Source organism: Argopecten irradians, chromosome 5 (assembly GCF_041381155.1).
Source record: "Argopecten irradians isolate NY chromosome 5, Ai_NY, whole genome shotgun sequence".
Lineage (NCBI taxonomy): Eukaryota > Metazoa > Mollusca > Bivalvia > Pectinida > Pectinidae > Argopecten > Argopecten irradians.
In genome coordinates, this window is record NC_091138.1 from 31,167,366 (window position 1) to 31,191,563 (window position 24,198).

Here is a 24,198-nt window from a genome sequence, read left to right on the forward strand (position 1 = left end):
GATTTAATCCCAGTTCTTTGTCTGGGGTGCGTCTTACTTACAATCTGCAAAGCTTTCTGCCTTTACAAAACTTTCTGTAGATTGTGTGCACATACCGCAGTCTCCCAACAAACACGCCCGCACTACACACACGCTACACACCGCATACATTGTAGGCCGTCCTTACATGACACTGGCTGTTAATAGGACGTTAATCTACCCAAACAAACAATTTATTACGTATATAACTAAATGCAAGATTTAAAACTTCTAATAATTACTTTATAGCATTTATATTAAGAAATATGTAAAAGAGCCACATGTAAATTTACATAAGACAATAAAGTCCCTGTACAAAATATTCAAATTTAAAATTGACACTCGGTCTATATTATTAAAGGGCCACTACCTTTCCGAAACGGCTTTTAATTTTTAAAATAGGAATGTAAAACGAGATCAATAATTTTGTAGAGTCGCAGAAGTTATTAACTATACGTTTACTAGCACACTTATCATCACCTTCAGAATTGTTTAATTAGAATAAATAAAATGTTAATTTTCATAACGCGGGTCGTTTTATGTTTCCCGCCGTCGTCCTAAATGCCGCGCGGTAGTTGACTATCACTGCGCCAGACGGCAAAACAGCGAAATGAATCTCCACTGTTATCGTACATTAGACAGGAAATCTTGCATATGTTTGGTGCTGTAACCTCATCTTAAGACATCGATATATATTTTCTTTTGTTATTAATGTTTTTAAGAAACCTTTAAATTTTACTCCGGAAAGGTAGTGGGCCTTTAAGGCTAACGACGTACTGATATCTATTGCTACCGTTTGTAATTTACATGCATTTACATTTGTATCAGTTGTTAGTTTAAAAATTCATTCTTCTACTTTTTGGAACTGGTTCAGTCGCGCGCGGATCTGTTTTGTAGAGCCGTATACGTAGTTGTTACACCGGCGACCGGGTTCGATTCCTAGTCGGGGTACTAGACAGGAATGTCTATTTTCCTTTTTCTTTTACAAATATATAACGAAAATGTTGTTTTAATAATCATTTTATTAGCATGTTATGTTATTTCACATGGCATAACATAAGATTATTAATAGCGATTCAAGGACGAAAATAGAGACTTCGGTGACAACTTGACTTAAGTTGACCAACATAATTCTGAAAAATTTGGAATAAGGTTGAGCTTGCATAATTGGAGAAGCTGGGGATAAATGAAATAAGGTAATAGTAGAAGTTGTGGAAACTAGTAGAGTTTGGGCATTCGATGAAGCAGTGATAAAATAATGGAGCTCGGCTATGAGTATAAGTTGTGGCAAAATGGTGGAGCTTGGTTATCAATATACGTTGTAGAATAAAACAGAACTTCGATAGCAGGAGAAGACGAAATTAAGATTTTAGTGGAAGCTGTGGTAAAATGGCGGAGCAGGAAGATCGTTGTCCCTTCCGTAAACTGCGCATTGTTTGAATTCACATGGACTTTCCCTCCATGCGTATCGGACCGCGGCAACAGGCACACTGCCACACTGGCTTACATCAAGCGTGACGGTCGAGACGCCATGTGATGATATTGGCGCAGATTTCCAGTATCGATACGTAGATGGACAGTGATGAGCCGAACAGCACACCTGTAATAAATAGGAGTGAAGAGAAAAAATAGATATAATATCAAGCAATACCATAAAACCGGTTAATTTCGCGGGGAATGATATTTTCGCAGTTTTGCAGGCTATCGCTTTGACCGCTATTTTTTTCCGTGAGATATTCTTGAAGCCAAATCGCGTAATTTTTACGAACTAAAATTTAATTTTCTAGTTTTAGGTCAAAATCGCGAAAAAATGGATCGCGAAAATAACCACCTAATAGTATCTTTCTCATTATTGTGATCAAGCACAAATTCCGACATCTTAATATGAATTTAATAAATGAAAAAATACTCATTATGAATATCTCCATATATTTCAGCAGATTAAGAAAAAAAATCGCAAAATACTGCTATATGTACATATGCTTGTTTTTCTTTGTCCTGTGAACAGCTTGTGGTCATTGAAGTTTAAGCAAAATACAAGTGGAGAAAGTAAAGTTTTCATATAAAAGTATCAACCAATGGCACCTGCCAAGGGTTTCGAGGTGTCGGACATAGCCTGATACATGCACATTTATGCTGCAGCAGTGAAGAAATATAGTTTCGGGTTAAATACTTACGATCTAGTATTAATCATATTAAAAAAATAAGGAAAATGTACAATCAGTTTTAAAATCACTTATCGTATAGAAATTATTTAACGGTTCTAAATTTTACCTCAAATTCAGCACCAACTCCTGTCCTGGTAGCGTTAACGGTCAGCGTTATGGGTGACCGTCCATGGCCATATTCTATATTTACAGAATGACCAGTCACTTGGTATTCAGACGGGTACGGACCTTCATAGTCCAGTCCTGATTGATGGTAGGCCACGCCCAGGGCTGACAGGGCTAGTCTGGAGGCTACGTCATGTTTATATCGTGGATGAATGCTGCAGAAATTAAACACGACATGGTTCATTTCGATGTCACTACAATTTACAATTCATAGGGATGTGAATAGCGTATGCAAACTGCATGAACCCGGATAAAAATCACTTTGTCATAAAAGGCGATTTATTCGATACCATTGGCATCTTATAGTAAAACAGTAATTATTGTCGAAGGACTAACTATAGATCATTGTAATTCTGAAACTATTACCCTTTTTATAGTGCTAGTCACAAAGCCCACCTGGAAACCAGTCGTCCCATTTCTTTAATGCAAGATTATATGCCCAATAACCAACCACCTCGGAATAATTTTATCAATCAAATAACCAATGAAAATACCAACGATCATTTCATGTTGTCAGAAACATATATTCCCATGTTTGGGTACACGACTGGCTGTTCAATTTTCTCATATCTGTTCCTCCTAATGCTCAGCATAAAGGAAGTGAGACGATTGGTTATGTATATGTGTTTCTGATGTTATATACCATGCAGATTGCCTTTTCACAAACATTACGACATGGCAATAAATTAACGCTTTACTTTCCACGTGGAGAATCAAAGTCGGGGAGATCCATTGCGACGGCCATGAATGTATTCGGCATCTTTGCGTTGGGAACCGTCCCATAGCCAGCCGTCTGGGACCATCGCAACGATGGGAAACCGACAGCTACAGAGACATTCCTGTTTGCAGCAAGCTGACAGTGAAAACAAATTAACAGTCGGTATACATGTATATGCATTAAAGATAAGATTTTTTTGTAAAGTTTTATGATGTTCTTTTAACCACGGTAGATTTTACTTTTTAAACATTGTGCAAACTGATGGCGCATCAGGCAAGAAAGCATAGGTCTTATTATATGAAAAGATAGCAAAACCAAGTAAGCTCGGTAGAATCTCTCTCAGTTCAAATTATACATGTCAATGTTAAACACATATTCATAGGATCTTAGGATTTTGATTGCATCATCATCATATAACACAACCATAATTGTCGAAAACTAAATATGCTCTTTCATTTGTGTCTTCATAGAATAGTTGAGTTTAACACGACATTGGGTCGCTATTTTGTTATTGTTCTGCATGTCAGAAGTTTATTCAAAGTTGTTTTTATTGCATCAAATTCTTTAATTTCATTTAACTTTCCAAACTAATAAAGATATTTTGATGAAACTAACACCACATCTAATTTTAGCCCTGTTTCCAACTTACCGGCAAATGAATTAGATAAAGATTTACCATTATTTGATAGTCGTACTGGCTCTGTTTTATCCGAAATAAATATTGCTCCCAGTGAAATCTTAGACATCTTAGATATATTAAATGTTAAAAAAGCGTCAGGCCCTGACGGTATAAGTCATAAGATGTTGAAGTTGGCCTCAAATGAAGTTTGTGTGCCTCTGTCGATTATATTTAATTTTTCCCTTTCGTCTGGTGTATATCCTGACGCATGGAAAATTGCTCATGTTATGCCTATTTTTAAATCTAATGACCCCAGCATTGTGTCTAATTACATACCAATATCTCTTCAAAGCTGTATAGGTAAATTATTTGAGCGTGTAGTATATAAATACATCTATAATTTCATGATTGATAATGACTTAATCTATAAATACCAGGCAGGATTTTTATCCATGCATTCTACCTCACATCAGCTTATTGAAATCTACCACTCAATAATTACCTCCTTAGAAAAGTATGAACATTCCATTTTAATATTTTGTGATTTTTCGAAGGCTTTCGACAGGGTATGGCATAAGGGTCTCATACATAAGCTGAACAATTACGGTATATCAGGTCAACTTCTTCGATGGATAAGTAACTACTTGTGTAACAGAAAACAAGCGGTTTTTGTAAAACAATCATTATCTTCTTTTAAAACAATACTTGCTGGTGTTCCTCAAGGTTCTGTTCTCGGACCCTTGTTTTTCCTGATATACATAAATGATATCTCTTGTAATCTTGCTTCTCTAACTAGGCTTTTTGCAGACGATACCTCACTCTCTTACTCATCCTCGAACTTACTTCTAATCGAGAACGAAGCACAATCGGACTTAAGGAAACTAGAAATTTGGTCGAAAAATTGGTTGATAAAATTCAATCCCATTAAAACAGAGGCTCTAGTCATATCTAATCGTCAGTTACCGTATAACCCGTCCCTTACTTTTGATGACACTCCCATTCATTTTACTAATAATCACAAACACCTCGGCGTTATTATAACTAACGACTGTAAGTGGAATATCCATATAGAATATATCACAAGTAAAGTAACTAAATACATAGCAACCCTACGCAAACTTAAACTAATTCTAAAAAGAAATAACTTGGAAAAACTGTATCTCACTTATATAAGACCTTTGCTTGAGTATGCGTGTGAAGTATGGGACAACTGCGGAGTAAATAATTCTTTAAAACTTGAATATATTCAGTTAGAAGCGGCAAGGATTGTTACAGGGCTTCCAGTTTTTACTAAAACTGAGTTTTTATACCGCGAAACCGGTTGGCTGCCACTTTCTAAGAGACGAGAAGCTTGTAAACTTTCGATGTTATATTCAATAGTCCATGGTATGGCACCAAGTTTCCTCATAGATATATTGCCTGATGATGTGGAGGGCTGAAGTTGGTTGCGAGTTCCTAGTTCCTAGTTCCGTTTAATAAACGGAACTAGGAACCAGACCCGAGTTCCGTTTAACTTAAACGGAACTAGGAACCAGACCCGAGTTCCGTTTAACTTAAACGGAACTAGGAACCAGACCCGAGTTCCGTTTAAGCTTATACGGAACTAGGAACCAGACCCGAGTTCCGTTTAACAAACATACTGGCCAACGAGCGGAGTTCCGTTTATTAGGATTTCTACCTCTTATAAGATAATAAATTACATATGTTATAAAGGAATCTAGCTCTGAGCTTCAGGAACGATACAACTTATATAATTTATCTCTATAACACAGATTTTCTTAAACGGATCTGATACCTAGACCTCAGTTCCGTTTAACTTAAACGGAACTAGGAACCAGACCCGATTTCCGTTTAACAAAAATACTGGTCAACGAGCCGAGTTCCGTTTATTAGGATTTCTACCTCTAATTGCATGTTCAATTATAAATTATATATAGGAATTGAACTCTGAGCTTTCAGCAACGATACAACACAGAATTAATCTCTATAACACAGATTTCCTTAAACGGATCTGATACCTAGACCTCAGTTCCGTTTAACTTAAACGGAACTAGGAACCAGACCCGAGTTCCGTTTAAGCTTATACGGAACTAGGAACCAGACCCGAGTTCCGTTTAAGAAAAGTACTGGTCAACGAGCCGAGTTCCGTTTATTAGGATTTCTACCTCTAATTGTATGTTCAATTACATATGATATATAGGAATCGAACTCTGAGCTTTCAGCAACGATACAACACAGAATTAATCTCTATAACACAGATTTCCTTAAACGGATCTGATACCTAGACCTCAGTTCCGTTTAACTTAAACGGAACTAGGAACCAGACCCGAGTTCCGTTTAAGCTTATACGGAACTAGGAACCAGACCCGAGTTCCGTTTAAGAAAAATACTGGTCAACGAGCCGAGTTCCGTTTATTAGGATTTCTACCTCTTATAAGATAATAAATTACATATGTTATAAAGGAATCTAGCTCTGAGCTTCAGGAACGATACAACTTATATAATTTATCTCTATAACACAGATTTTCTTAAACGGATCTGATACCTAGACCTCAGTTCCGTTTAACTTAAACGGAACTAGGAACCAGACCCGAGTTCCGTTTAACTTAAACGGAACTAGGAACCAGACCCGAGTTCCGTTTAACAAAAATACTGGTCAACGAGCCGAGTTCCGTTTATTAGGATTTCTACCTCTAATTGCATGTTCAATTACAAATTATATATAGGAATTGAACTCTGAGCTTTCAGCAACGATACAACACAGAATTAATCTCTATAACACAGATTTCCTTAAACGGATCTGATACCTAGACCTCAGTTCCGTTTAACTTAAACGGAACTAGGAACCAGACCCGAGTTCCGTTTAAGCTTATACGGAACTAGGAACCAGACCCGAGTTCCGTTTAAGAAAAGTACTGGTCAACGAGCCGAGTTCCGTTTATTAGGATTTCTACCTCTAATTGTATGTTCAATTACATATGATATATAGGAATCGAACTCTGAGCTTTCAGCAACGATACAACACAGAATTAATCTCTATAACACAGATTTCCTTAAACGGATCTGATACCTAGACCTCAGTTCCGTTTAACTTAAACGGAACTAGGAACCAGACCCGAGTTCCGTTTAAGCTTATACGGAACTAGGAACCAGACCCGAGTTCCGTTTAAGAAAAATACTGGTCAACGAGCGGAGTTCCGTTTATTAGGATTTCTACCTCTTATAAGATAATAAATTACATATGTTATAAAGGAATCTAGCTCTGAGCTTCAGGAACGATACAACTTATATAATTTATCTCTATAACACAGATTTTCTTAAACGGATCTGATACCTAGACCTCAGTTCCGTTTAACTTAAACGGAACTAGGAACCAGACCCGAGTTCCGTTTAACTTAAACGGAACTAGGAACCAGACCCGAGTTCCGTTTAACAAAAATACTGGTCAACGAGCCGAGTTCCGTTTATTAGGATTTCTACCTCTAATTGCATGTTCAATTACAAATTATATATAGGAATTGAACTCTGAGCTTTCAGCAACGATACAACACAGAATTAATCTCTATAACACAGATTTCCTTAAACGGATCTGATACCTAGACCTCAGTTCCGTTTAACTTAAACGGAACTAGGAACCAGACCCGAGTTCCGTTTAAGCTTATACGGAACTAGGAACCAGACCCGAGTTCCGTATAACCCATCGCTTGCATAGACATTTGTAAAGCTCACCTGACCCGAAGGGCCCGATATCGAATATAATAATATAAGATATCTTATATAATGCGATTAAATTCTGGATGGACCTTGCTCCTTCAATAAATTTTAAATTGGCTTGCCATAGCATTTACTCATTTTAGCTCAACTGGTCCAAAGGACCGAGTTAAGTTATGCGATAGCGCGACGTGCGGCGTTTATGAATGAGACCGGAATTCCGTTGAAATTAAATGGAAATTCTAGGCAACAGACCGTTTAAGCCCAGTACATACGATTTTTACAGATATCTTTATCTAATCCCCATGGTAAAAGGATTTTATTTTAAAATTTAAATCTAACAACGTTTTTCTCGAAATATTCAGATTTCCAGATTATGTTTCTCCATTTATTTTTATTTTTATTTTTATGTGAAAGAGTATTTCAAATTTATATTTTTCTGATATTTTAATATTCTGTTAAATTGATGTGCATTTTATCGAACTTCAAGCATAAACCAAAACTGCCTTTGAAATATACATGTATATTGTACCTATTGATCTTGGTTAAGAATATCCTTCCATGAGTCAACAAAATAGATCACAAAGAATCATCTGTTTTATGAAGTAATTGTCACAAAAACAATTGGAAATAGTAAAACAGGCTCCACGATTTGCTTAATTTTAAATCTCCATCATATAATGATGCTTTCAATATTATATGATTATGAGTGCTATTCAATAGCGGTAGTACGGCGGCGTATTAGGGCCACTATATAATTTAATTTATCTTGTACGTACAAGTTATTTTCTTGTACGTACAAGTTAGTATCTTGTACGTACAACTTAGTATCTTGTACTTACAAGATAGTATCTTGTACGTACAAGTTAGTATCTTGTACGTACAAGATAGTATCTTGTACGTAAAACTTAGTACTTGTACATACAAGTTGAGTTGAACTGCTGTTCATCACCGCAGAATTGAGTCCTCTGCCTGATATTTTTCGTAATTAAAGATAGTCTGTCTACTTTTCATTGCTTCAAGCACGATCACAGGTTTATTAACTTATTTGACAATATTCAAAATATAAATATATATTAATGAGGACAATATCTTTTTCACAATCATAATTTGAAATTGCCGGATTATGAGTTGAAACTGTATAGTCACTTGCATTATTTTGAAACTGACACTGTATAGTTCCTTTCGAGGAAACTGTATAGTCGCTTGTTTTATAGATAAGTTATATTTAGTGATAAAATGTATATATGATACATCTCCGATGAATGATAAGTTTTATCTATTAAAAAGAGGAGAAAACAAATTCGTAATTTTCTTCAGTAATTAAAGTTAAATACTTCACACTGGTGCCATTATTGGAAATGTTGGAGCATTTATTTTACATCAGAATATTAGTATTGAAAATAATTAACTGCCTCCGAAAAAAATCCTAAGCATTATGCCCTAATTCGAACGAGTTACTGATTGCACTGATTGCACAGACAACAAAAGCAAAACAAATTATTTCATATGGTTTTTTTTGTGTTTATTAGACATATATACACACATCAATTATTGTCCAAATGATGATCATATTTATTACTCCGTTATAAACATTTACATGTACAGGGTGTCCCAAAAAACATGTCCCGAGTTTGACGCTTTATAAAAATGGTTTTGGTAGACAGAGGAATTTGATCTATTTACCATTAGAAAGGTAGTAATCTGCTCTGTACAACGATATATAACAATCCGGACAAATATCTTTTTGTGAAGACTTATATTGAAAATCGAGAGAAAGTCATATTTCGCTAATTTTGCGTTTTGTTCAGAAAATCAATAACTTTCATTTAAAGAATGGGCACGAGGTGTCCGCCCTTCTTTTCGATAACAAGATGAATGATGATGCAGATGGACAGCATACCTGGGTGACATTTTCATAAAATTTCATTAATGTAAGTATGGGATTTTCCGACCGCATTGTAGATTTTAATAACTTCAGCATGAATCTTCATGGTGCTAGAAAGTCATCAAAATATGACATAATCGATGATATCATCATTTCTATTATGACGTCATCACACATAATGGCGATGTAATCTGTAAATTTGTACCCAATTAAGTTAAATTTGGATACTCCTGCTTTCCAAATCATTTTGAATTTTCAAAAAAAGTTTAGTATTGCAAAATTTATTATCCGTCAAAGTCGGGACATGTTTTTTGGGACACCCTGTATATGTTCGGAAACTTATCAAAGCATCACAACTCCACAAAATGTCGCAAGGTATTCTTTTTTTTTCCATTTGGCTTAAACAAAGGGTACGTAATATACGTATAGCTTCATGCGATGCGATTGTGACAGTAAACCAGTCACATTCTTTAATACCGAGAGTTTCAACATTATACTATCTTGTACGTACAAGATAATAACGTGAACGTACAAGATATTAACTTGTACGTACAAGATACTATCTTGTACGTACAAGATACTAAGTTGTACGTACAAGATACTATCTTGCAGTATCTTGTACGTACAAGATACTAACTTGTACGTACAAGAAACTAAGTTGTACGTACAAGATAGTAACTTGTACGTACAAGATACTAAGTTGTACGTACAAGATATTAACTTGTACGTACAAGATTATAACTTGTACGTACAAGATAAATCAAATTTTGCAGTGGCCCTAATACGCCGCCGTACGGTAGAGAGTCAGTCCCAGTATTTTTACAATTTTGAATTCCCACTAAGGATGCTACCATCGCAATATGAGCACTATCCCATACTTAATTTCAGAGAAAAGTCGTTTATATGGAAATAAACACATTGACCCCTTTTGGCCCCGCCCCTCAGGCCCAAGGGGATAAGCCACACCCTTTGTATAATTTTGTATCCACATCCCATACAGATACTACCTTTGCAATATTTTTTGTTATATATCGTGCTAAGTTTTAGAGAAGAAGTCTTTTATAAGGAAATTAGAGTTTTTTCAATGCTAAGCCACTTTTCATGATATAATACTTACCATAACTTTAGAATTCAAATACACTACATACACCAATTTTTATAGCCCTGAAAACATTATATTTGAGAATCCCGTCTCCCTACCGTACTTTATTTCGTACTCGACGAGAGTATATAGAATGGTGTCCCTTTCTAAAAACCTCTATGTAGCCACGAGGACAAATGACTGAGGAGGAAAGGGAATGAGGACAGAAGGGTGGAACCCCATAAAGTTATTGTTAGTTTTACATCATGTAAATTGGTTTTACATTGAAAAACCTCAATTTCTTTTCAGTAATACGCTACCATAACTTTAGTACGCAAATTTGTCTTACCGTAATGGAGAGTCCGAAGCCAGGCAGCCCAGTCAAATGGCAAATGTAGGGGACAGGCCCCAGGCAGAGAATATAAAACAGGGTTGAATGAACAAAGGAAAAAACGAATATACCTCCCCGTGGAAAGAGGTGCACCATTGTGAAACCTGCTCGCATAATGTTAAAAGACCATATATGTATATTTTATGTCTACTGAGGAAGAACAGTCACAGACTGAATCATTACAACTGGGCCCAAGGAAAACAGTCCATCAGAGTGGAAGGACAGAGACCGGAGGTGAAAGTAGACTGACCACGCCAAACGGCAGAAGACATCATGTCCTGGTACAAGGACCTATTGCGGAGAGCCAAAGAAGTCGCTAGAAATACGCGAAGAGCGAAAAGACAATGCATGAATATCACTTCTCCTGTGGCCTGAGGCAACAGCAAGCAGGAAGACAGTCTTTAAAGTTAAAAACTTTATGGAGACCGATCCTAAAGGCACATTAGAAGCCGAAGCCCCCATTTGTGACTTTAACACGAGTTCTAGGTTCCACTGTGGGCTGACGTTAGGCCTGTCCAGATTGAACCCCCGAATCAAGACAGACAAAGAAATGAAGATCATACCTCTGGTCTACCACGGAAAGTAAATACACTGACAATAGCTGTGCGATAGCCTGCAATAGTACATTATTGCGCTCCCTAAACAACAAGGAGAATGAAACTCGCAATCAGCTGGGCAGAGGCCATGACCGGATCAATCCTCCTGACGATACACCAATCAAAGAAGATCTTCCAGCGTGACTGGTAGACGGCAGAGGAGAAAGACCTAATTGATCGGGCGATGCGAGCTGACATATCCGAAGAAAAGCCTGTCTGAGCTAGGACTCCTGAAATCATGTCCAAGCGTGAAGGTAACGTCTGGGGCCGATTCTAGCGAAAGACATTTGCTTTTGGTGGGAGAACCAGAGGACGAGCCACCAGAAACGACAAGAGCTCCGAAAACCAGGGTTATCGCGGCAACAGTGGCGCTATCGGAAAGAGGGAGCAATAATACCCCGGAAACTTCTGTAGAACCCTGCGTCCACGGCCCAAGCCATTTGGTTTGGCACGGAGACACAAAGGTTGACAACTGACTATTGAGAAAAGAGGCAAAAAGGTCGAGGGATATAGATGCCGTTCTGTCATAACCAGCTGGCGCTGCCTGGAGATTATCCGCCAGAGCATTTGCCCTTCCTGGAAAATGCTTGACTAAAATTGTTAACTGCATTTCCTTATAGATAGGAATAATACGGAAATACGGACAGCGAGGGCACAAAGGAGGTAAGCTGATGTCCCTGTCTCTCCAGATAAGCGACCACTGTAGAGTTGTCCGTAGCCATTCAAACCGCATTGGAATGCAGAATCCTCTAAAAAGTCTGCAGAGACCCTGTGGATCGGGTGTTCCGATCCACAGATTCCCGAACTAGATGTACCATTAGCAATTCGTCGACATAGTTGTGAACATATCTTTCCTAGAGTGCAGAAATCACACTACAACCAACAGCAGTTGATGGGACACCAAGCTCCCAACCTCTTGCGGATCAGAAATATTCTGGAATAGAAGCCGAGTGTGTAGTCCATAATAGGCACCCCTCGACCACGCCCTTTAAAAGCATGGTCCTTACTTCCTCCCGGATGGAAACTGCCTTCTCCGGATCCCCCGAAGGAGGGAAAAATACATACTTTGACACAAAGTGTGGATGCCGCAAGTATGGAATGCCAAACCGCTCCTTCACTACAGAAAAGGCTCAAGAGTCCTGTGTGATATTCTTCCATTGACTCTAGAAAGAAGGTGGACTGACGATCTCCTACAGGAAGATGAAAACGAGGAATATCGAGACCTCCACAGATGGAGAATTGTTGCCTAACCCAAACCCTAATTTACGAGAGGAGGACTTGAATCTCAGACTGGCTGAATTCTCAAGAACAAACCTTTCGTATGAAACGATCAAGGACGGAGAAACGAATCAGGAACTTTTCGTCTTGTCCCAATGAGGGTTTGTACTCTTCCTACCCTTCCCAATGTTACTCTTGAAATAAGGCTTTGACTTCGGTCGCATATAACAGTGGGAGCAAAATTTCTAGCCTTCTTCTTTGGTGGTGCTGACCTCTGTGAGGTAATGGCCTCCAACCTCTGAATTTTTTCTATGTTTTCAAAACAGAGAAAAACTCCTAGCCAACAAGACATTGACGAGCAATGGCACCTTCAAAGAAGCCAATGATCTCAATGTCCTGTTCAGGGCAGAAGTATTCAAGTTTATATATGACATTCTGGATAGAGAGACGCAACAGCCTCTCCATCTTGTGGTGCTCCTTGGAGCCGAACACTACCTGGTTCCCTGACCAAGTTTCCCGAGTTCAACACTCAAGCTTAGCTGGCAAAGAGGACGGCAGTCTATCATGTATTGCATAACCAGGGGCTTGAACCTTTGACCAAAACTGAGGTGCAACAGGGCTAACCTAAGCGTGCGAGATGAGGAAAAATTCTTCTTCATAACTCAAGTTAAGATATGAATGTCATTGACCACTTTTCCTTGTTAGATAAACACCCGTCAAATTGTCCTATATGTTCCTAAAGGTTCCGAAGACGATTACTGTAAAATGCTAGAACACTGACACGTCAAAAAAGGAACCGCTCAAGGTGCTTTGCGATTAGAAAAAGTAATATCTTGACAATGAAATGTACAATTGAAGCTCTGATTTCGAAATGTTTGATGACAGTATAGTACAAGAGATCTTAGAGGATCCTTGGCGCCTACGAAAGAATGATGTATGTCTGACGAAAGAGGAATATTTTCTCTGCTTTTTAAACTATAAATATTAAAATCCAAGATGGCTGCCTCTTGGCCATCTTGTTGATTTTGTTTCATTGAGTTGTATGGCCCATTTGGGGCTATCTTATTGATAGATCGGTTCAAAAATGCATTATACGGAACTAGGAACCTAGGGGAAACCAACCTCTATTCAGACAGATCCCTTTGGTGCTTTCTGAGAAATAGAGATAAACATCTTCAACTTCCAAAATCAAAGTTGTTTCTCTATCGGCCATCATGTCGATTGGCCCTAAAATGTAATATGCAGAACAGGGGCACTAAGGTAACCTACATCTGCAATTTAAGACTTCTTGGTAACAACAAAAAAAAAACAACTAAAAAAGGACAGGCGGACGGACGGACGTACAGACGGACGGTCAGATAGATCGACAACCTGATTACTATAAGGCACCCGTATTGCGATACGGGGCCCTATTAAGCATCAGGATATTCATTAAAGTCTTTAAAGGCAATGTATAGGCCAACATCGGCTTAAACAGAACTAGGATCTTGTTCTGTAGTATAATATATATAAATGATAAGGATTTTAGACTTTGAAATTTGGACTAATATATAATTATCTACATATATCTTTCAGGTATGTTACACTGTGTAGGTCAAGCACATGTGTTTCATATTTACAATAGTATATGTAAAGTCTATTGGAAACCAACCTCTGTTAGGGTCATTGTATTGCTACTAATTACATAGCCATGTTATTAATTATGTTACATGATAAGTTCTAATGAGTAAACATGTTTCCCTATGTAATACAGCATCTGCGTCGGGTCAACTGTTCCAGGTATTGGATTTCATACCCAAATATTGACATATGTTATCCCGATGTACTGCTATATTAACTCGCCAATAATCTCTGTACAGAGTCGATTCCTAAGACTCCAATAAACGTATCGTACCATTCACTGAATCTGCGTTGGAGTTCTACATCTATACACACTACAACAACCTACGAAAATACACAAGATTATAAACATCATAGTTCCTAGATCCGTATACTATTAAACAGAACAGAACAGCTTTCGAGCGTCAGCTCTAAACTGACCTCGGGTCTGGTTCCTAGATTCGATCAAATAAACGGAAGTCGAATATGGTTCCTAGTTCTGTTTGAGCTTAAAAAGAACCCGGGTCTGGTTCCTAGTTCCGTTTAAGTTAAACGGAACCGGGGTCTAGGTGTCAAACCCGCTGATGAAATTCTGTGTTAAATATATTGATTCTGTGTTGTATTATTCATGGAAGCTCTAAGTTCGATTCCTGTATATAATAGGTAATTGAACATGCAGTTAGAGATAGGAATCCTAATAAACGGAACTCGGCTCGTTGACCAGTATTTTTGTTAAACGGAACTCGGGTCTGGTTCCTAGTTCCGTATAAGCTTAAACGGAACTCGGGTCTGGTTCCTAGTTCCGTTTAAGTTAAACGGAACTGGAGTCTAGGTGTCAGATCCGTTTAAGGGAATTTGTGTTAATGAGATTAATTCTGTGCTGTATTATTCATGGAAGCTCTAAGTTCGATTCCTGTATATAATAGGTAATTGAACATGCAGTTAGAGATAGGAATCCTAATAAACGGAACTCCGCTCGTTGGCCAGTATGTTTGTTAAACGGAACTCGGGTCTGGTTCCTAGTTCCGTATAAGCTTAAACGGAACTCGGGTCTGGTTCCTAGTTCCGTTTAAGTTAAACGGAATGAGGTCTAGGTATCAGATCCGTTTAAGGAAATCTGTGTTATAGATATTAATTCTGTTCTGTATTATTCATGGAAGCTCTAAGTTCGATTCCTGTAGTATATAATAGGTAATTGAACATGCAGTTAGAGATAGGAATCCTAATAAACGGAACTCGGCTCGTTGACCAGTATTTTTGTTAAACGGAACTCGGGTCTGGTTCCTAGTTCCGTATAAGCTTAAACGGAACTCGGGTCTGGTTCCTAGTTCCGTTTAAGTTAAACGGAACTGGAGTCTAGGTGTCAGATCCGTTTAAGGGAATTTGTGTTAATGAGATTAATTCTGTGCTGTATTATTCATGGAAGCTCTAAGTTCGATTCCTGTATATAATAGGTAATTGAACATGCAGTTAGAGATAGGAATCCTAATAAACGGAACTCCGCTCGTTGGCCAGTATGTTTGTTAAACGGAACTCGGGTCTGGTTCCTAGTTCCGTATAAGCTTAAACGGAACTCGGGTCTGGTTCCTAGTTCCGTTTAAGTTAAACGGAACTCAGGTCTAGGTATCAGATCCGTTTAAGGAAATCTGTGTTATAGATATTAATTCTGTTCTGTATTATTCATGGAAGCTCTAAGTTCGATTCCTGTAGTATATAATAGGTAATTGAACATGCAGTTAGAGATAGGAATCCTAATAAACGGAACTCGGCTCGTTGACCAGTATTTTTGTTAAACGGAACTCGGGTCTGGTTCCTAGTTCCGTATAAGCTTAAACGGAACTCGGGTCTGGTTCCTAGTTCCGTTTAAGTTAAACGGAACTGGAGTCTAGGTGTCAGATCCGTTTAAGGGAATTTGTGTTAATGAGATTAATTCTGTGCTGTATTATTCATGGAAGCTCTAAGTTCGATTCCTGTATATAATAGGTAATTGAACATGCAGTTAGAGATAGGAATCCTAATAAACGGAACTCCGCTCGTTGGCCAGTATTTTTGTTAAACGGAACTCGGGTCTGGTTCCTAGTTCCGTATAAGCTTAAACGGAACTCGGGTCTGGTTCCTAGTTCCGTTTAAGTTAAACGGAACTGAGGTCTAGGTATCAGATCCGTTTAAGGAAATCTGTGTTATAGATATTAATTTTGTTCTGTATTATTCATGGAAGCTCTAAGTTCGATTCCTGTATATAATAGGTAATTGAACATGCAGTTAGAGATAGGAATCCTAATAAACGGAACTCGGCTCGTTGACCAGTATTTTTGTTAAACGGAACTCGGGTCTGGTTCCTAGTTCCGTATAAGCTTAAACGGAACTCGGGTCTGGTTCCTAGTTCCGTTTAAGTTAAACGGAACTGGAGTCTAGGTGTCAGATCCGTTTAAGGGAATTTGTGTTAATGAGATTAATTCTGTGCTGTATTATTCATGGAAGCTCTAAGTTCGATTCCTGTATATAATAGGTAATTGAACATGCAGTTAGAGATAGGAATCCTAATAAACGGAACTCCGCTCGTTGGCCAGTATGTTTGTTAAACGGAACTCGGGTCTGGTTCCTAGTTCCGTATAAGCTTAAACGGAACTCGGGTCTGGTTCCTAGTTCCGTTTAAGTTAAACGGAACTGAGGTCTAGGTATCAGATCCGTTTAAGGAAATCTGTGTTATAGATATTAATTCTGTTCTGTATTATTCATGGAAGCTCTAAGTTCGATTCCTGTATATAATAGGTAATTGAACATGCAGTTAGAGATAGGAATCCTAATAAACGGAACTCGGCTCGTTGACCAGTATTTTTGTTAAACGGAACTCGGGTCTGGTTCCTAGTTCCGTATAAGCTTAAACGGAACTCGGGTCTGGTTCCTAGTTCCGTTTAAGTTAAACGGAACTGGAGTCTAGGTGTCAGATCCGTTTAAGGGAATTTGTGTTAATGAGATTAATTCTGTGCTGTATTATTCATGGAAGCTCTAAGTTCGATTCCTGTATATAATAGGTAATTGAACATGCAGTTAGAGATAGGAATCCTAATAAACGGAACTCCGCTCGTTGGCCAGTATGTTTGTTAAACGGAACTCGGGTCTGGTTCCTAGTTCCGTATAAGCTTAAACGGAACTCGGGTCTGGTTCCTAGTTCCGTTTAAGTTAAACGGAACTGAGGTCTAGGTATCAGATCCGTTTAAGGAAATCTGTGTTATAGATATTAATTCTGTTCTGTATTATTCATGGAAGCTCTAAGTTCGATTCCTGTAGTATATAATAGGTAATTGAACATGCAGTTAGAGATAGGAATCCTAATAAACGGAACTCGGCTCGTTGACCAGTATTTTTGTTAAACGGAACTCGGGTCTGGTTCCTAGTTCCGTATAAGCTTAAACGGAACTCGGGTCTGGTTCCTAGTTCCGTTTAAGTTAAACGGAACTGGAGTCTAGGTGTCAGATCCGTTTAAGGGAATTTGTGTTAATGAGATTAATTCTGTGCTGTATTATTCATGGAAGCTCTAAGTTCGATTCCTGTATATAATAGGTAATTGAACATGCAGTTAGAGATAGGAATCCTAATATACGGAACTCCGCTCGTTGGCCAGTATGTTTGTTAAACGGAACTCGGGTCTGGTTCCTAGTTCCGTATAAGCTTAAACGGAACTCGGGTCTGGTTCCTAGTTCCGTTTAAGTTAAACGGAACTGAGGTCTAGGTATCAGATCCGTTTAAGGAAATCTGTGTTATAGATATTAATTCTGTTCTGTATTATTCATGGAAGCTCTAAGTTCGATTCCTGTAGTATATAATAGGTAATTGAACATGCAGTTAGAGATAGGAATCCTAATAAACGGAACTCGGCTCGTTGACCAGTATTTTTGTTAAACGGAACTCGGGTCTGGTTCCTAGTTCCGTATAAGCTTAAACGGAACTCGGGTCTGGTTCCTAGTTCCGTTTAAGTTAAACGGAACTCGGGTCTGGTTCCTAGTTCCGTTTATTAAACGGAACTAGGAACTAGGAACTCGCAACCAACTTCAGCCCTCCTGATGATGTTGGTAATTTAACCCCTTATAACTTACGAAATGCATATCAAATAAGAGAACACTACTATCGGTTACAATTATCTCAAAGTTCATTTTTTCCCTCTACTATACATCTTTGGAATGTTTTAGACCATAACATTAGAAATTCTCCTTCCATAAATTCTTTTAAACTCAATATAATGAAATCCCTGAAAACAAATACAAACTTTAATTTTCCTTTTGCAACATATGGACCAAGAAAACTTAATATCCTCCATTGTCGTCTAAGAAACCGAGCAAGTTTCCTAAAATATGATCTTTTTCGAGCAAATCTTACCGATTCTGCATATTGTCAGTGTGGACATCCCTGTGAGGACAGCTATCACTTCTTTATTGTTTGCCCTTTGTATGCCAATCATCGAGCACTTCTCAACACTGATTTATCGTGGTACGAAGGCGCCATTAACATTGATATTCTATGCAAAGGTGATCTTAACATTTCAATCATTAATAACATGAAAATTGCAAAAGCTGTACAGCAATTCCTGGTAAGAACGGGTAGATTTGATTGATCGACTCTCTCTCTCTTCATCTATCTTTTTCGCTCTTTCTATCTCTCTCTCTTTCACACTCTCTCTCCCCCCTCTGTCTTTCGCTCTCTTACTTATTTCCTATATCATTACAAGTTGTCAAGATTTTTTTCCCATTTTTCATCGCTTGTTTTATATATTATAATGGTATCACACGAATACGTCGTGTCCACGATAGTGAAATGGATGAAACAATCTCCAAGAATAATCACATCAACAAAAACAATGAAATATATAATTGGCATCCCAGTAAAACACAAAATTATTTTCATCAAAATATTCACTAACCTTCTAGTTGATGGACATGCATTCAATGCGTCAGGTGAAGACCACGACTCCGATTTTTGTTCCTCCGACATTTGTCTCCATCAGGCCTATAGGATAACCGAACTGGGACGAAAGACGTTTGCCAAACAACCAACAAACCGCGGAAAATAGGTCGAGTGAACCTGCAATACGTACTACATTTGTCTTCAAAGTATACCAGTTACCGCATTAACATCGACCGAGAAGAGGAATGCTGTGAAAATTGGACAAACTCGTATTGGTAAGTAAGTTTTAATTACATATAATACCTTATAGCACAGGCGTCTGCATCTGTTTTTGGAAAAATAAAATATCCTACCCCTACTTATTATATTTTTATCAAACCAGAAGCAGACGCCTGTGCTTATAGCTTGTTATTTTCGCGAGTCAAGATTTTCGCGATTTGAACTAAAAACGAGAAATTGAAATTTTAGCGGTTTAAACTTTCGCAATCTGGCATTATGATTATATTATAATTCAACCATTTATTCGTAGATCGAATATTCGCGATAATAGCAATATTCTGCAAATCGTGAAAATATCATCCTCTCGAAAAATAACCATGCCATGCAGTATGTTGAATAAGAACCAGTGTCACAACCATTGACAGTCATCTATACGCATTCACATATAGTCTATTTGGGAATCAAAAATTATTTTTTTCTGCTCCTGAAGAAAAAAAAAAATCAAAATACGTCTTTACACAATAACACAATAGCCATACAGTATGTTTTGTTTCGGTACATTCAAATCATTTTGTTTTAAACAAAACCAAAATCAACAATTTAACCATTTAATTTCCATAATGTAAGTGTAAATCGAATAACTTCGGCCCATATCTGATGTATAATAAATTATGTTTGTGTATGGCTTTTAATCTATCCTGATCTCACATTTACCAGAATTCTATTTTATTCATGACTGTTACGAAGTAAAGAGTATTTAACATGACGCTATCCAAATTGGAACACATCGTAAAAAAAATCTAACGTATGCTTGAATCCAGATTTTTTTCTTAACACTAAAAAAATGTCTTGTCATCAGTACATATACACTTGTGTATTTATAAATACAGAGTTATGAAGCATGCTCGGTCCAGCCCTGTGTTTCAGCAGGTTACGAGTACCCAAAATGGAACACCTACTAAATATATTTTGACTAATAAATGTCTAGACATAATAAAAATATGTTTTTGAATTTATTTAAAGAAAGTTCAAACTTGTTTTCCATTTATTTAAGTCATATATCTGTCAAAATATTCCATTCAGCACTTGTTTTTCTTGTTTTAAAATATATGGTGTATAAAGGGTTGTTGCGCGACGTTGTTTCCCGGATGATTTTTTTTTTCACAATTTCCCTATTTTTTTTTTTTTTTTCATATGGATAATAAGCAACAGGAAAGAAAATAACACATGAAAATTAGCACAGTTTGTATTCAGGACCTTCATTTTTGTTCAGGACAATTGTTGTTGGTTTAGATTGTAAAATGAAAATTCTGTATCACTTATTTTAAAAGTATTCCAATTTATGTAGCGTCGTCACGTAAGAGACCAACCAATGCTCGGCCTCCATAGTCTCTAGTGCCAGTGTTTTATGTCAATCAATGCAACGCTTGATTTCAATTTTGAAAGTATAACCTATTGTTATAACCTTTAAAAATATAACCATTATGTTTTGAAATTTGGTTAAATTCGCTGCAAAAACCTCTGAAAATTCTCAAATTTCACCTATTGATTTCTATGACCTATATCTATAATTTAATTATAAAGTTTAAGTACACTTACCGGATTTATATATTTACATTGTCTGGAAACGATTCACTATCAGGCGATTTCTTAACTTGGAAATTTATTCATTGGATCGTCATAAATCAATCCAAAACTCACCATCTCCTATACATGTACACAGGGGAGATTTCAAAGTTTAAGTTGGTTGGTTATTCCCTATACGAAAAGTATAATGAAAGCTAGCCATAACACAGAAGACCGACCTCGATACTCCAAGGGTTAACTTACTTTCACTGTCATATAGTTCAGAAGATAAAAAATGACAAATCACAGGTCTGCAGACTTCTTTCGGAAAATACAGGGAGAGCGACGCCCAACTTTATAGCCACGCAGTAACCAAAATCTACTGTTTTTCGATTATTTTGGTGTACATCAAAGGACACAATTACCTATATTATTTGTTGCATTCAGTTTTGAAGGCATGGCATATTTCAGGGGTGGATATAATGACAGTGAGAGTAACCCCTGGAGTACCGAGGATGAACTTACCCTGACTTGGTGTTGACCAAGGTAGATAAGGCCTGTAATCCTCCAGAGACGTATTGGACTGTAGGAAATGTTCCCTAAATACTCGTACGTTCATGTAGTTAGAGGCATCCGCAAACTCCTCTGTTGCATTTATCAACTAATGAATAGATATATATATTAATTTGTAACAGACAATACACATGTACTTGATGCCAAATATATGGATATGAATACTCAAATATACGCTAGTCTCTCAAAGTTCATATAATGCGTCATAATTTTCAATTCACTTGATTCTCTTGCTTTAAGGTGGTAGTCTCACATCCCCCAAAATTTTCCTGTCGTTCAATATTTTTCATATTTGATTTATGAAGTAAATATGTTGTTATGCATCTTCTGTCAAAGTTTCGAAGAAATTGAACCATCTATTTTTTCTAAATAAATATTCAAATTTGCCATTTTTGAGTAGATTCTGCACATGAAAAAACAGCATTAGTCTGTACTAAATCCGCCCAGTAAATGAAATTAATTAACAAAATGTTCTACGATATATATATTGTTTAATTGACGTGATATATATCAGTCCTTTTTTTAAAAAAAATGCTTTACTTCTCGTCATAATTAATTTCTAGTGATCATTTTTGGAGGAAATTAGGTAAAAAAGACGCAAGTAAATCACCTAAAACATTCTCACCAAAATGAAAATAAATCGAAATTGTGAAGTTCAATTTTTATAGAAAAATAACAGACTAAAAAGTGACAAAGTTGCTTTTAATCAGTCAATTTTCAAGAAAATTTAACCACAATTTGTCAAGATAGAGCATTTTTAGAACCAAAAAACCTTCATTTTTCATTGAAAAAGATGGGATTCACAATAGAGTTATCTCCCCTATAATATATACTTTTTATACATTCACTACAGAATTTTCTGTTACAATATAGCCTAGATGTCAATAGTTTTAGTTTTAAAATAATTAACAATGTTTAATCAATATATATTTACCATAAAATTGTAATTTAAGATTCATAGGATTATTTGTGTTGTTATTTTTAAAAATAATAAAATAATTTATTCATAAATTCAAACTTCAGAAAAGGGGTTTTTAATCAAATCGCGGTCATTCAAATGTTTGAAGAGCTTGGGGCACTGTCATAACTCAAGCGTCTGTATGAAAAAATCATGATCTGTCTCCCTTACCATGAGACTACATTCTTAAAGAAGTAATATGCTAATGCAATATCAAATGTTTTGAGGTAAATCAGAATATTTAATGCGCTTTTCATATATCATAAAGCATTACCAAAATGTATCCTATCATTTTCACTTTCTTTCGAAGGGCACCTATATATATGAATAACATTATTTTTTCTGGATTTATGGTATACAAAGGGCGATAAAAAAGTCAATCTCCGCTTATATGAATACTCTGGTTATTTGCATATTTTTATAGAAAATAGTCCATGTTAATAAGCGGAATCCTCTGTATAAAAACATACCCACTTCAATGCAAACTGCATGTTACTTTGACCAGAGCACACCCATACGTCACCAAACATGACGTCATGTAAGGTCAGAGAGCCTAGACTTGACCGCGCTGTGAGATTGTATGGGCCATAGTTGTTGGAATTCATGACCACCTTCGCCATCCACATGTAACCGCCATAACTGTCATGGGTCACATTGGTTTGAGCGGCTGGTTCCCCATTCAGTGTCAAATGGACAGTATATCTCCCAGTTTACTGGATTTGCCCCAGATTATCGCTCCGCGTGGACCCTTTTGGAGGACCATGTGATCGGTGAAGCTTGTAGCAAATGTGAAGGTCGACTCGCACACTGCATAGACATGCCAGGTGGTTTTCGGTAAAATGTAAAACGTTTGTGTTTAATAAGGTAACCATGATAAAAGTAAATTTGCACATGATAGTCCTAATGTGCAACTGAATTTTATCTTTCATATGCTGTCTATCTTATCGGAATTAAATGACGTTTTCGTGGACCATTGACAAGATAAATAACATATGGGTTAGTTTTGATCGCCGTTTTAGAGGAAGCAATACAGTTTTGCAATATAAGCAAGAGTTGAAAACTTATTGAAATGAATCTACATATTCAGATTACTTAGTATCATAACATATGTTACTGTTTCAAACAAAAAGTTATTATATATCCATACCATGACCTAGTGAGACTAGGATGATAAAGCACAGACAGACGCCCATTGTTGTCACAGACCTGTGGAAACACTGGTGTCGGTTACGTAAACCCTGGAGTTGCTTATCATACAAACTCACTGAGGTCATAACCTCTGACATACATCTGTACAAACCATACGTTATCGGGAATTGTGAAGGTTACAGAAATACAAAGCATTTGTGATTCAAATGTGATGTTATTTGAGGAGGTTAAAGAAGGACATTTCTGAATTTTAAGGCATTCAAATTTTCCATTGAATAACATTTGTTATTATTTCATTACTTTACCATAATATCCATTGGCTAACATCTTCGGAATTTTTTGGTACTTTCGTATCTTTGTTTAACTCATTTGCTATTTCGTGTTACTAGGGGAAATACGTCAAGGAGATGATAAATGGTTCTATTTTTCTTTTTTTTACTTTTCCCGTAAAGATCCCGACATATTTATTTAAATGTTCTCGGGTTTTATGGATCTCCAGATTTTAAGCATAACTATAGGTTTCAGGAGTATAGGAAAATATGTGGTCGTTTCACACAAAAAGATTTTTTTGTATTGTAAATTTTTATTTACAATCCATTTATTCAGTACATTATTTGGATGGGTTATCGAAAATTACAAATGTTTCTCCGCGAGCTACT

The 24,198-nt window shown here is 36.9% G+C and overlaps 1 pseudogene; it reads right to left on the reverse strand.

Moving 5' to 3' along the window:
* Positions 1–1,028: 1,028 nt before the first annotated feature.
* On the reverse strand, positions 1,029–23,583 carry LOC138324378 (sialate O-acetylesterase-like; annotated as a pseudogene).
* Positions 23,584–24,198: the final 615 nt, after the last annotated feature.